General features: G+C 44.7%; 1 long non-coding RNA gene across 1 annotated transcript in view; it reads left to right on the plus strand.

The window, feature by feature from the left end:
• Positions 1 to 226: 226 nt before the first annotated feature.
• The window catches only part of LOC140428301 (uncharacterized), a 28,050-nt gene continuing 14,631 nt past the window's right edge, over positions 227 to 13,645 (plus strand). Inside the window, exon 1 of the long non-coding RNA XR_011948796.1 lies at positions 227 to 329. This is a non-coding gene — a long non-coding RNA (uncharacterized lncRNA). The remainder of the gene's footprint in view (positions 330 to 13,645) is intronic.

Raw genomic sequence — 13,645 nt, forward strand, 5'->3', positions numbered from 1 at the left:
CAGCGTCAGCTCCCCATGCTAACTTTCTCATGTTACCTCCAACGTAATTATTTAGATCATTGTGCAGGTGAAAGGGATTAGTGCTGATAAATATCTGACTGCATGTTGGCAAAGCCTCTGAAATCATCACTGCAGCGTTACCAAGGAGCTGTTTGCTGGTTAATTTTAACAGCAGATCTGGCCTGGGGCAAATACAAAATAACACACTAATACTTGAATGAGCATGCTTGGAAATAAACTCTGTGTGCGCACAGTAATTATTTGGCTTTGCTTCTCAAAATATGGAATTTTCAATCCAAAGCTGTGATATAACAAGCAAGGTCGGTCACGTAAGTAGGAATTAAACTCAACAAGCTGGAAACAAAATGTTGGACAGTGTTATTGCATATTCAGATGGACTTACCAGTGGTGACAAAGTCATTATGAGATGAAATATAATAATTTAGCGAACAATGTGGTAGTACAGAAGCAGGAAGCAATTTTAACTCTGTACTTCCAGTATGACACAGTGACAAACAGCCTCTTAATTAAAGGGAACTCAATATTGTAATGTAATTTATATGAACATAAGCAAATTAAACTTAATTTGCATCAACAATATTGATAACATCTGTGTTTTTAATATTATGAAAGTTCCTGTGTGTGATTGGTCTGAAGAGTTAGGTTCTAATTTTAGTATTTTGTGATTAGAGTGCAGTTTTCTCTACTTAAAGATACTTCTCTGTAACTAGAATTGTCTGCAATAGGAAATTGCTCCCTATATTTATCTTATTTGATTTTACTTATTCTACAGCCGGTTATGTTAGGTTAGGAATCAATCAAAAGTGTGGGTATCAGTAATATGTACACTATGAACACAATGAAACAATTAAATGTCAGAAGGCACCTGCCTAGACTGAAAGCTTACAACCCAGAATCTGCACATCCTCCCCATGTGTGCGTGGGTTTCCTCCGGGTGCTCCGGTTTCCTCCCACAGTCCAAAAATGTGCAGGTTAGGTGGGTTGGCCATGATAAATTGCCCTTAGTGTCCAAAATTGCCCTTAGTGTTGGGTGGGGTTACTGGGTTGTGGGGGTAGGGTGGAGGTGTTGACCTTGGGTAGGGTGCTCTTTCCAAGAGCCGGTGCAGACTCGATGGGCCGAATGGCCTCCTTCTGCACTGTAAATTCCATGATATGATATTCTATGAGAATCTTCAGTTCCACCATAGAAGAAAGGTGACCCCCGCTACGGTTAATGCTTTTACTTTGAAAAGACTTTTACAGACGCAAGTTCATTCCAATTCTCTTTCTACACCTAATGGTTGCACTAAGACAGACTTTTATCAGTTCCCATAGCTAGTTGTTCCTGCAACAGGTCTGCCGTCAGGAGCTTATAGCTTGAGAGGCGCTACTCCTCATCAAGCATGTCTGACCAGCTGTCTCTTCCACTCTTATCATCAGCCATTGGCAATTTTGGAAGGATTGGCATGCTGGTACTCAACCTGACTGGGCGTGTGGTGAAGGCACCTTCCTCGGCTATCATGTCCACTGCGCCACAAGACCTCCCCACAGCTACAGGTACCCCAGCTGAAAATTGGAGGACAATGAATGTTGTCTCAATATTCTCAACAGGGGTAAGATTGAAGTCAGGATTTGGTCTGTCCAAGATGAGGAGGTGGAGAAAATGCTCATGATCATTATGTAGGATTCTATCAATGTTCCTCTTAAGATATTCGCAGGAATCAGCATGGTTTTAAAATGTGCCTCACCTATAATTCACTGAGGGGGGAGCATAGAACTGGGGAAGGTGGGGGTGGGGGGGGCATAGTTTTTGATGGAGCGGAAATTTCTTCATTCTAGAGGGACGTAGCTCTTTGGAATTCTGAACCCCAGAAAGTTCTGGTTGCCCAGTTGTTGGGCTCGACGACCCAGCGGTCGTGGAGCAGCTGATACGGGAGGGCTTCGCCAAGGAGAAACAGGAATGCTTGGCCCCGATTAAGGAATTGATTGCACGGCTGGAACTCAGACTGGATGCTCAAGATCGGGCGATCCAGAAAGTGGAGAAGGCACGGACTGAGCAGGAGGAGCACCAAGCTGCAGTGGAGTCGGGGGTGGGGATGCTGAGAGACCAGCAGAAAAGGCTCTAGGTGAAGGTGGAGGACCTGGAGACAGGTCCGGCCGGAAGAACCTGAGAATCGTGGGTCTCCCGGAGGGATCCGAAGGAATGGATGCAGGGGCAGACATAGCAGGTATGTTTGAGAAGCTACTGGGGGAGGGGGCGTTCACCCGACCCTTGGAGGTGGACAAGGCGCACAGAGCGCTAGCGAGGAAGCCGCGTGTAGGTGACCCCCGAGAGCATTAGTGGTGAGATTCCTGGACAAGGAGAGGAGTGCATTCTACGGTGGGCCAGGCAGACACGGAGCTGTAAATGGGAGAACCGCGTCCTGCGTATATATCAGGATCTGAGCGCGGATGTGGCCAGGAGAAGAGCGGCGCCTCTGCCGTTCCCGCCGGCACTCTACACCACCAGCCCCATGGTGGTCGTGGCCCTGAGAGTCTGGGGGCAGTGGAGGAGGCATGTGGGAGCAGAGGGAGCATCAGTCTGGTCTCCAATTTGCAATAATCACCGGTTTGCCCCGGGGAGGTTAGATGGAGGGTTCTGGAGATGCAGGGATCAAGAGGATGGGCAATATGCTTATCGAGGGAAGCTTTCCCAGCTTGAGGGAACTGGAGGTGAAATTTGAACTGACGGGAGGGAATGAATTTAGGTACCTGCAGGCGCGGGACTTCCTACGCAGGCAGGTCTCAACCTTCGCACTCCTACCAACAAGGGGGATACAGGACAGGGTAGTTTCCAGAATGTGGGTGGGAGAAGGGAGAGTCTCGGCTATTTATAAGGAGCTTATGGGGTCAGAGGAAACACAGACTGGGGAGCTGAAACACAAATGGGAAGAGGAGTTAGGAGGAGAGTTAGGAGATGGCCTCTGGGCGGATGCATTGAGCAGAGTCAACGCGTTCACAACATGTGACAGGCTCAGCCTGATACAGTTTAAGGTTGTTCACCGGGCTCACATGACAGTGGCCGGATGAGCAGGTTCTTTGGGGTGGAAGACAGGTGTGCAAGGTGTGCGGGAGGACCAGCAAACCATGTTCATATGTTCTGGGCATGCCCAAAGCTTAGGGGATTCTGGCAGAGGTTTGTGGATGTCATGTCCAAGGTGTTGAAAACAAGGGTGGCGCCGAGTCCGGAGGTGGCAATTTTCGGGGTGTCGGAAGATCCGGGATTCCAGGAGGAGAAAGAGGCAGACGTTCTGGCTTTGCCTCTCTGGTAGACCGGAGACGGATATTATCAGCTTGAAGGGACTCAAAGCCCCCAAAGTTTTGGGTTGTGGGGGCGAAACCCATGCAAACATGGGTAGAATGTGCAAACTCCACATGGACAGTGACCCAGAGCCGGGATCGAACCTGGGAACTCGGCGCCGTGAGGCAGCAGCACTAACCACTGCGCCACCCTGCTGCCCTACAGTAATTCACTATTACAAGAACTACCAGGATGTGGAGATGCCGGCGTTGGACTGGGGTGAGCACAGTAAGAAGCAGGCATTCACCTGAGGAAGGAGCAGCGCTCCGAAAGCTAGTGACATCGAAACAAACCTGAAGAACTACCAGGTATGAGGTTGAAAGTTAACCACCTCATATAATTAGCACTATCAAGAGTACAAGTTAAAGCTCAACAAATATCATGATTGCCACAATTCCATGGATCATTAATGAACTCAAATTTGTAAGAATGCAACTGTGAAGTTTCAGATGGTAATTTTGAGCTGGATGGCAACTTTTATAAGGCGGCGAAGGAGTTCACACCATGTAGTTCAAAGAAATTTAGTTTATTTACAATAACTATAATACACACCACAAGGTATATCCCAACTAGGTCTGCCTTGCCGGTGCCTAACTGGCCGGTTTTATATATCATCCAAATATACATTGTTTAGAGGACCCTGCCCCCTTAACGGGGGAGCTCAATTTCTGCAAGATTCACGGGGAAATTAATTGTTCCCGCCCCGTAAGACACCCCGTAAGACACTACAATAACAGTAACCCAGAGGAACGGTCCGTTGTAGAACTCACCAACGCCTCATTCCAATGACATCAAGAATGAAAGCCCTGGGCTGTAAGATTAGATATTGTGAAATTCTACTTGATTTACCTTTGTGGGCGAACTTGGCTCAGCTGAACTGTTTGGGAAGTAACCATTCTTTTCATGTTGTGATGTAACCATTGTCCAAGACGAACATAAAAAATAGTCTGCACCAATCAGTTAACCAATCCTGAAGGCTGAGAACATAATATAAGTTATTGATCCAAGGCATTGCATGTTATATTATTAGATTGGTTTATGGAGGTACTTCTAGCATCCTATTCAATGTCTCTAGGAGCCATTTGTGTTTAATATTCTTATCAAGGATGCAATTATATTTTTGTTTAATGATGAATCATCCAAATATTAAATTTTGGTGAATTTGGATGTGAAAAATCAAGAAGCAAGAAGCAGCTATAGATCTTATATAATATGTACTTTTGTTGCAGCAATTAGAAATATTAAGCGATAAAAGTTGAATATTGTAAATAGAATTCAAAAGTTGTCACAGCACAAAAGGAGACCATTTGGCCCATCGAGCCTGTGTGGTTTCTCTGAAAAATGCTATTTAACCAGTCCCGCTCCCCAAAGAGTAAAATCTTCATCAGGTAGAAACCAGCACTCCTTCATAATTATTGACCTTGCTTCAAAGAAGAGAAGGGAAATTATTCCTGGTGTCCTGGCTAATATTTACCCCTCAATCATCATCACAAAAACAGGTCATGAGGCAATTATCAGATTGCTGTATGTGGGAGCTTGCTGTGCACAAATTGGCTGCAGTGTTTTTTCACATTACAACCTTGACTACACTTTAAAATGTATTTCATTAGCTGCAAAATGCTTTGAGTTTGCTGGTAGCTGTGAGAAGTGCTATATAAATGGCAACCTATTTTTCGTGCTTCACCTTAAATATTCCAAACAATAAGAGAGGTTCAAACATCTTTTTAAGAAAAAGAATTCCTTTACAACACTGTGGGTGCACCTACGCCACATGGACTGCCCAGTTCAAGTAGGCTATTCAAGAGCATGTGGGAATGGGGCAACTGTGAAGAATGGATAAAAAAATAAACTGATAGGGATTTAGCTGCATTAAGGCCTTGTGAGTTGCAGATTAGCCTAGTCACAGGGTAAAACCGATACTTTGTGAAGCAAAGTAGAGCCGAGCAGTCTAGTGCCTGATCATAGCCATGCACAATTTACAAACAGAGTTTTTGTTCTCTCAGAGGGTCGAACTGTTGTATTGAAAGCAGAAGAAGCAGCCTGTGTTGGACCCAGATGTTCTACTCTAAACTAGAAGAAGTTTCCAAACGAAAGCTATGGTCCTGTGTGGCCATTATTTGCTGGATTTGGCTCATAGTGTTAAAACCTATGGGATGTTGTTTTGGGGAAGATGTATTCGTGGGGTTTAGGAAAGTAGATAGATTTGTATTGGGGGATGTAAATCATGTATATTGTCTGGGTAATCATTATTGTAGTTCATTGTAAATGTTTTTTTACTGTTTTCTTTCTTGTTGTGTTTTAAGGTTTAATAAACATTTTGTTATTTGAATAATTTCCAACAAGACTTTCCTCAACGGGTTTCATCTTTTTTTCTCACAAATTGTTCCAAATAGCAAAAATAAACTGTGTGACAAATTCCAAATTTCTTTACCCGTCAGTCTGGCCTCAATAAAAGTCAAGATGGATTTGCAGGTACAGCATTAGTTATTTTATTTGGCTTGCAAGTTTGATTCATTTCACAGAGGCATAAGACACATCCAGTCTCCTACACCCCGGAAAGCGAATGAACAAAGAGACAAAGGGATCTCTGCAAATCAATTCAAATGGTATCAAGTTTCACATACACGATTCCCATAGGTCATCCTATACCCCTCCTGACCTAGTCAGACATTCTGATTGGCTCACTTCCAATCCCTTCCTCTGGCCCCTATTACCCAGCATCCTTTTCTCCTCCTTTGGTGGACACACCTCCTCCTTGCTTTGCCATGTGGTCTGAAATCCTCTGTCTGTGAACTCACCAGAATGAGACTGGCCTATCTCTACATTACAGTAACTAATATCTCTAAAGTAACTATTTTATATCACATTTGTCATTCCCTCCTTTTATCATTCCATGATAACCGAACTATCCAATCCATAGCTATGGTCCCTCATCTAAAAAGATCTGTCACTGCATTTCCAATTCCTGGCGTAGCCCCCCTTCATCTGCTGCACCCTCATGGATTTTGACAGCTAAGATTTTAGGGGCATTGATCTGTTCCAGTGTACCCCGCATTCTACCCATCACACATTTAAGGATGGCTGGGCCCACAAAGATGCAGCCAATAGCCACCACTAAATACATGGCCATATTTATCAACCAGTCCTTCCAACCTCCAAATCCCCAGTTACCCCAAGAGCCAGGATCCTGCATTCCATCCAGGTGATCCCGTATGCGATCCATAAATTTAATGATGTTAGCGGTCAAGTCCTGAACTCCCATGATACACTTACCCTGCACTATGGCGCATACCCCACCCTCACGGGCCAGAAGGTAGTCAAGAGCATACCGGATCTGCATTGCAAACAACCGTAGCTGAGACAATTCCTTGGTTATTGCCCTGAGGGCTCCCAAGGTTTCATTTCCCAAGATGGTAAGGCCACAAATAAAATAATTCCGATCACTGACAGCCAAGGAACCTCCCACACCTCCCAGTGTCAAGACGCTCAGAATCCCCCACCCGGCTGAGTGGCCATGGTTGGGTGCGAGAACCTGAGGTTTTTTCCAGTTCTTGCAAAATTCAGCCGAGACTGCCCGGCGTGCTAACTGATTATGCAGCTTCCACGCCGAAGGGCAGGGGACTGTGGTAGGGACTAGAGTCCCAATAGCAATTTGGCGGGGAAATGGGGGTGACAAAACATTGGTCGCTGTGCCATTAAATAAAAAGTAGTATCCTTGCTCCGTGTGCAGGCTAGCATCACAATCAGTATATCGGTTGCGTAAGGATCCCCCAGTAGCCCAGTTTATCCAGCTCCGAAACGCCCATTCGGGCCGCCTAGCAATGCGGAAAGCCCTAGTCCCAACAGTGATATGAGAGACATTCGCCCAGCCACAAAGGAGCTGGAGGCCGGCGTTCAATGGAATGCAAGTGGTGTTGTAACAAACGCATTGGCCAGACGCCTGGGTGATATGGCACCTCCTGTCCGTACAGGTGGGGAACAGATATGTTCTATTTGTTTCCACCTCTTCCAGCAAACAGCCGTATCCTTCATTGCTGAAACAATTCTCGTACGACCGGGAATCCCTATTGGGAGTGAAGTGGCTAGGTATATACGCCCTCCACCGTTGCAGCCTATCATACTGTGAATGGGAATTATTCCGAGGAAGGGGAAGGCAAATAGCCGGTGGTGCTGAACCCGGATCGTACGGAAGAGTGACTTGCTCAGGCAGTGGCTCGGAACGCTGACAATGAACCACCGTTTGGGGAGTGCCCCAAAGCGGTGAAGCAGAAAATAACCTAGACACCGCTGCGGGGTTCGGGTAGCAGACAACCCGTCCGTGGCCATACAAGCGGTGGTAAACCTGGTAGAAGAGATTCATACTACCCAGGTTTTCCTCAGTTTGGCCTTTAACTAACTTAAGTGTATCTCCCGGTAGCCTACGTTCTAGCTGTACTTCCCTTCTCACTCGCCCCGTCCTCTCTCTAGTCCCTCTCTCTCTCTCATAGCCTCGACCTATGCACTCCTGACGGTCTGATGTTAGCTTTATCGCACCAATCTTAACACATCCAAAATCAAATTTACATGTACTCCAAAAACAAGGCAATGTCCATATAATGTTCCCTTCCCATCGCCGGGACCGGTGCAAATGCTTCATGACTCCTGCATTCTCCTTAACTTTGGCGACCTTCCATGAGTCGATACCATGTCCTCGTATATGGGGGCAGCGAAGAACATCACCTTTGCATCGGTGATGTATCCTTGTAGATTGGTTGGGGTTACAAATATAGATAATATTCCCCTTTTCCATGTCCATCGCCAATACCACTCCAAGCGATGTGAGGCCAAATATCACACAGACGGTGCGTAGCCACTCCATCATGCTCCACACCTGGAAAATAGCACTGGAGAAGGGAGGCAGGTTAATCTGTCCAAGAAAATGAGGCCCGTTATCAAACTCAACTGAGCTGGTCTACTGTACCGGGGAATGATTTCCCGCATCAAAACTTTAACCACAGTAGCAGCTTTATTATCGATAGTCGAATACGCCTCGACCCATCTGCTGAACACATCCACAATGACCAAAACATATTTATAACATTGACACCTTTCCAACTCAATGTAATCCATTTGGAGCGTCTCAAAGGGACCACTGGGCAACGCGGGGTTTGCCCCTTCCCACAAGGGATACCTTTTCCGGTGTTATATTGCTGACAAATCAAACACCGATTACTGATACTCTGGGCCAACCCCTGCATTTTAGGGTGCCACCAAGTGTCCAGCAACAAATCACTAGAGTTCTGAGCCCCACAATGAGTTGCAAAGTGTACACATTCGATGACCCATAAAGCCAGTACATCAGACATACAAGTCTGATGTGCTGGCGTGGTCCATAAAGAGGAAACAGAATCATATGTACAACCTAACCGTTTCCACATTTGTTTATCACTCTCAGGAGCGTCCTCCTGTAACCTTATGACGTCTTGGATGGTTGGCATTGAATTGTCAGAAGCAGACATATTTATAGTAGATCGTTTAGTCTGACTTAACATTTTAGGCACCATCACTTGCTGAATTTGCGCGGCTGTCCGCGCTGCACAATCTGCTCGTTCATTACCAACGTCAACTGGGGTCTTACCATTTGTGTGGGCAGCGCATTTAATAACGGAAATCTGCGCGGGCATAAGGAGGGCCTGCAGTAAGTCATTAACTAAACCCCTGTGTGATATTTGACCACACATAATCATGTCAGGTTGTTCTGACGAAATGTCACTCAAATCGTCCCTTATTGTGGTAGTTTCCTGAATCAAGGCTAAACAGTCGTGGCCAGGTGCGTCTTCATGGACAGGGGGACCACTAAGAAAACAGGCTGGATTGATAGTGGTACAGTGTTTAAATGTCAGACGTGGATTGTTCAAAAGGTATACCTCATACCTATTCTGACGAGCTGCAGTAAGATGCTGAGTCTGCAGTTGCCTCAGTAGTGCGATGACCGAGTGGGAGCTATACACCGTAATATCCTGTCGGCGGGTGAGAGCATGTAACGGCTATGCGATGGCATTGATTGAACGTAAATCCTGTACTAATCAGTACTGGTCTGGTTTGGCTGGTTTAGGCACAGCAAGTATGGGGGTGTTACATTCTGATTGGCAAGGGACCAAAATACCCTGTGGCAACAGCTCTTGAATTAATTTGTCTATAGACGGAGCAGCTTGGGATTTCAGGGGGTATTGCCGAATGGAAGGTAGCTTTACATGATCCTTAATCGTTACCTTAATAGGTGTAACATTTGTCTTTCCCAATTGTGATGGGTATTCCGCCCAGACCTGTGGATTGACATATTCCAAAACATCATGTCCCCAGTGATGCTGCAGTCGAGTATTAATTGTTTCAGGGACCTCAAAATATTTTATGGCAGTGCCGTCCGGCATGACTTGAAGTGCGTACTCTGTTGGATCCGAATGATCCACTGCTCTCCTTACCATTTGCCCCAGATCCCTGGCATGGTACTGGTCGTGGACCTGACGTGTAATATGAGGGCTTACCGAAGCTGACTGTGGCCATAAATGTGGTGGTATTGTAACAAAATCGGCTGTACCTTCTTTTCCTGTGACTGTGGCTGTAACCTTGACTGGCCATTCGGTCCCAATTAATGGCCGGTATTTGTCCTCCAACTCACTGTTTTGTCTGGTTCTGTCATAGGCCAGGGTAACGTGATGCAGTGAATGTTCAATGTCTAACGTCCACCACTGGGGGGTGATAGAAATATAGCACTGTTGTCTCATCCTCCATGATTTAACCGTTACCCCCTCGTCTCCGCACTCTAGCTGTAGCTGGAAGATACACAGTAAATCGCTGGCCAACAAGTTACAGTCCAATCCAGTAGTCACTACAAACTGATGATCTGCAGACTTATTTTCGTAAGTGACTGTCACAGGTTCAGAAATAGGATACTCACACACCTGTCCTTGGGACCCCGACAATTGCTGCGTGTGGTCGGATAATGGTAGTCGAAGTTCTGATTGCACAGAAGACAAGGCTGCTCCAGTGTCGATTACAAATGAGTGATGTTAATCTCCTATCTGCAGAGAGATAATAGGTTCCCTGTCCGATTGGAGAGTCCTTATGACTAAATTAGCTAGTCAATCCTGTGTTGGGAAAGGGTTTGCCTGGGAGAAGTCAGTGTATCTCGTCTGTCCTCCCCTTGGTGGGTACCCCCTCCTTTGGGTCGGATAATCTCCTTCTGCTGCCTGTCTTTTAAAGGGGCATTCCTGTTGCCAGTGATCTGCACGGCCGCAATTAAAACATGCATTGCTCCCTCTTCTGACCATTTTGATATGGCAAGTCGCCTGACTGCCCACGGTAGATTTCATTAAAACGCTCCAGAAATTCCTCTGGCTCTTCAGTCTTCTTAGGTTTCAGGTCTAAGATAGCAGAAATATTTATGGGCTTTTGAAATGTGCTATTCAACCCATTCAGGATCTGTGTCCGTCTATCGTCGTTTAATGCATGGGCTTGCTGAAGTGCGGCGTGGCTAGCATAATTCAGGTGATTGGTATCTTCCTAATCGGCAACTGTCTCCGAGTCTCACCAGGGGGCACTCTAGCTATTTCCTCTGGTTCTTCCAAGACTTCGACATCCCTCCCTGTCACTAGAGGGAGTTCTTTCTCTTCAAAATCATCTGTTGCAGCTCCCTTTGTTCTCGAAATTTGTGGTTTCCCCTTGGTTTGGAGGGATTTAGGTGGTATGCTTAATTGTTTCTGGTTAGGATCAAGCCCTTCTCGCGCTGTCCGAAATCTGGTCCTAGAGCTAACTGGGCTTGCGGAACAGAGCTCCTCTTTCTCTACTGATCGTGAAGATGGTAAATCGGGACCCACACTATCAACCAAAAAGGGCTGGAGTTACTGGCATGATTGGAATCTGGGGAGCAGTGACTGGATATAAATTATTATACTCTGGTGGTTCTGGAATTAGTGCAGACAATGCTACAGGTGCAGTCAAAACTTTTACTGACATTTTTAAATTATTGAATTAATCATTTTCTGTCAATTCAAGGCCAGCCATTGAACTACGTAGCTCATCTTTTGTTTGACCCGAGCCTTCCCTGTCTCTAGTTGCGCGTTTTTTTTTTCTTGGCAAAACGATTGAAAAGGTTCTAACAGTGTTCTTTTAAAACTTAAAAATGTTTGAAAATTCAAATTGAATTACTGCAACTTGCAAGCTTAGCTCTGATCTCAACTCAGAACTAAATTTACGATTTGCTTAACACAAATTTGTATAACATTTACAACTTAATTAATTCTTTATCTTAACAATTTTTCTTTTAACAAGTTTTTCTTACATTCACAAAAATGTTGGCAAAGTTAACTATCATCTCCAGATTTACACTTTTTAAAATGGTGTCAGTGATCTTCTTTAAGTTTCTATTAATTCACAAATAAAATGAGATAAACATTATTTCAAGTAAGTAAAACTTACGATTCTGGCAATTTCAATCAATTGCTTTCGAAAATAATAACTTTTATCAAAGAGGTGGAGAAACCCACTGGTTTCCTTTAATTAATTCAAAACATAACTTTGCTGGAGTTCACTGACTCAAAGGAAAGGTATCCAATTACACTACAGGCTGCTGCTGTTATCTCAAGGCCTGAGTGAGAAGCACAGTCTGTCGTCTTTAACTTTGGCTGCTGCTGTTAACCCTTTGAGAGACTTCTGCTTCAACCAATATGCAGCATTCCCCACAATCTCAACTAGTCCTCAGAACTGCGCCCTTCGCCACCACAGTCCAAGGGTACAATTTTAGCTTAATCAACTATAGATTTAAAACACTCACACATGGAGTTGAACCACCTTCAATTTTAGATGTCACATCAACCCATAACCTAACCCAAGCCGAATCAGAACTCACACATGGAGTTGAACCATCTTCAGATTTAAAAACACTTATTTAACTGACCCCTCATCTGCTGAAATCACATCAGTCGTGAACAACACAATTAACCCAAAACTGAACTATCAATTATGATATCCCATCAGTTTAATTTGCTAATCCCCAGACTGACCTTTGATTTCGTCGAGACGATCTTTCCGTACCAACCGCGAGTGACCAGACTAATCAGACGATAAGAAGAGGGGAAAAATCAATGCGCGGTCATTTTCCAGCTGTACATTGTGGGCCCTTTTTCCCCATCCTCCTGTTCATAATCAGTCTAATTCTGATTTCGCAGTTGGTCAGAACCGTCTTGAGAAATCCCGGGTTTTCGGCACCAAATGACAAATTCCAAATTTCTTTACCCGTCAGTCTGGCCTCAATAAAAGTCGAGATGGATTTGCAGGTACAGCATTAGTTATTTTATTTGGCTTGCAAGCTTGATTCATTTCACAGAGGCATAAGACACATCCAGTCTCCTACACCCCGGAAAGCGAATGAACAAAGAGACAAAGGGATCTCTGCAAATCAATTCAAATGGTATCAAGTTTCACATACACGATTCCCATAGGTCATCCTATACCCCTCCTGACCTAGTCAGACATTCTGATTGGCTCACTTCCAATCCCTTCCTCTGGCCCCTATTACCCAGCATCCTTTTCTCCTCCTTTGGTGGACACACCTCCTCCTTGCTTTGCCATGCGGTCTGAAATCCTTTGTCTGTGAACTCACCAGAATGAGACTGGCCTATCTCTACATTACAGTAACTAATATCTCTAAAGTAACTATTTTATATCACATTCGTCATGTGAAGAACCGACATTTCAAGTTTCCCTTCTGGGGTTTGGGATGCGCTCACATTGAACATCAATGGGATTCATTGTGGAACAAGTGCTAACCTTACCAGTGATGCTCACACTCAATGAATAAATTAAACAAAAAGGTTGCGCAGTCACATTTTTCCAAAGGTGAATCAGATTAGCATTAGTGCTAATTTGTTTCTTTGAAGAAGGTGGTGATAATTATAATGAAATCTTGTGGTTGAATTAGCAGAGCACAGGTAGAGTGGTAGCCACCTCTCACCTTTGGCACAACTTGAATGACTTATTTTCAGTGACTGATTGAAAACATTGCAAAGGGAACAACATCATGGAGAAGTGTACAGTCAACGTTTTCCAAAATGATTGCTGAGGAAATACAACAGGGTAAGCCAGAAAGGAAACCACAACTTTCACTCAATTGCCGCAGAGACTTGAAAGAAATGTCAAGAATTTTGGAAAATGTTTGCTTTGCCAAAACAAAAATTCTTATAACTCTTCAAAAAGTAAAAGAGGAACATGTCTAATCTTAAGGGATGATTTTCCCAAAGATTTCAAGATATTGGTGGCACCAAAGCA

Source organism: Scyliorhinus torazame, chromosome 1 (genome assembly GCF_047496885.1).
Source record: "Scyliorhinus torazame isolate Kashiwa2021f chromosome 1, sScyTor2.1, whole genome shotgun sequence".
Taxonomy (NCBI): Eukaryota; Metazoa; Chordata; class Chondrichthyes; order Carcharhiniformes; family Scyliorhinidae; genus Scyliorhinus; species Scyliorhinus torazame.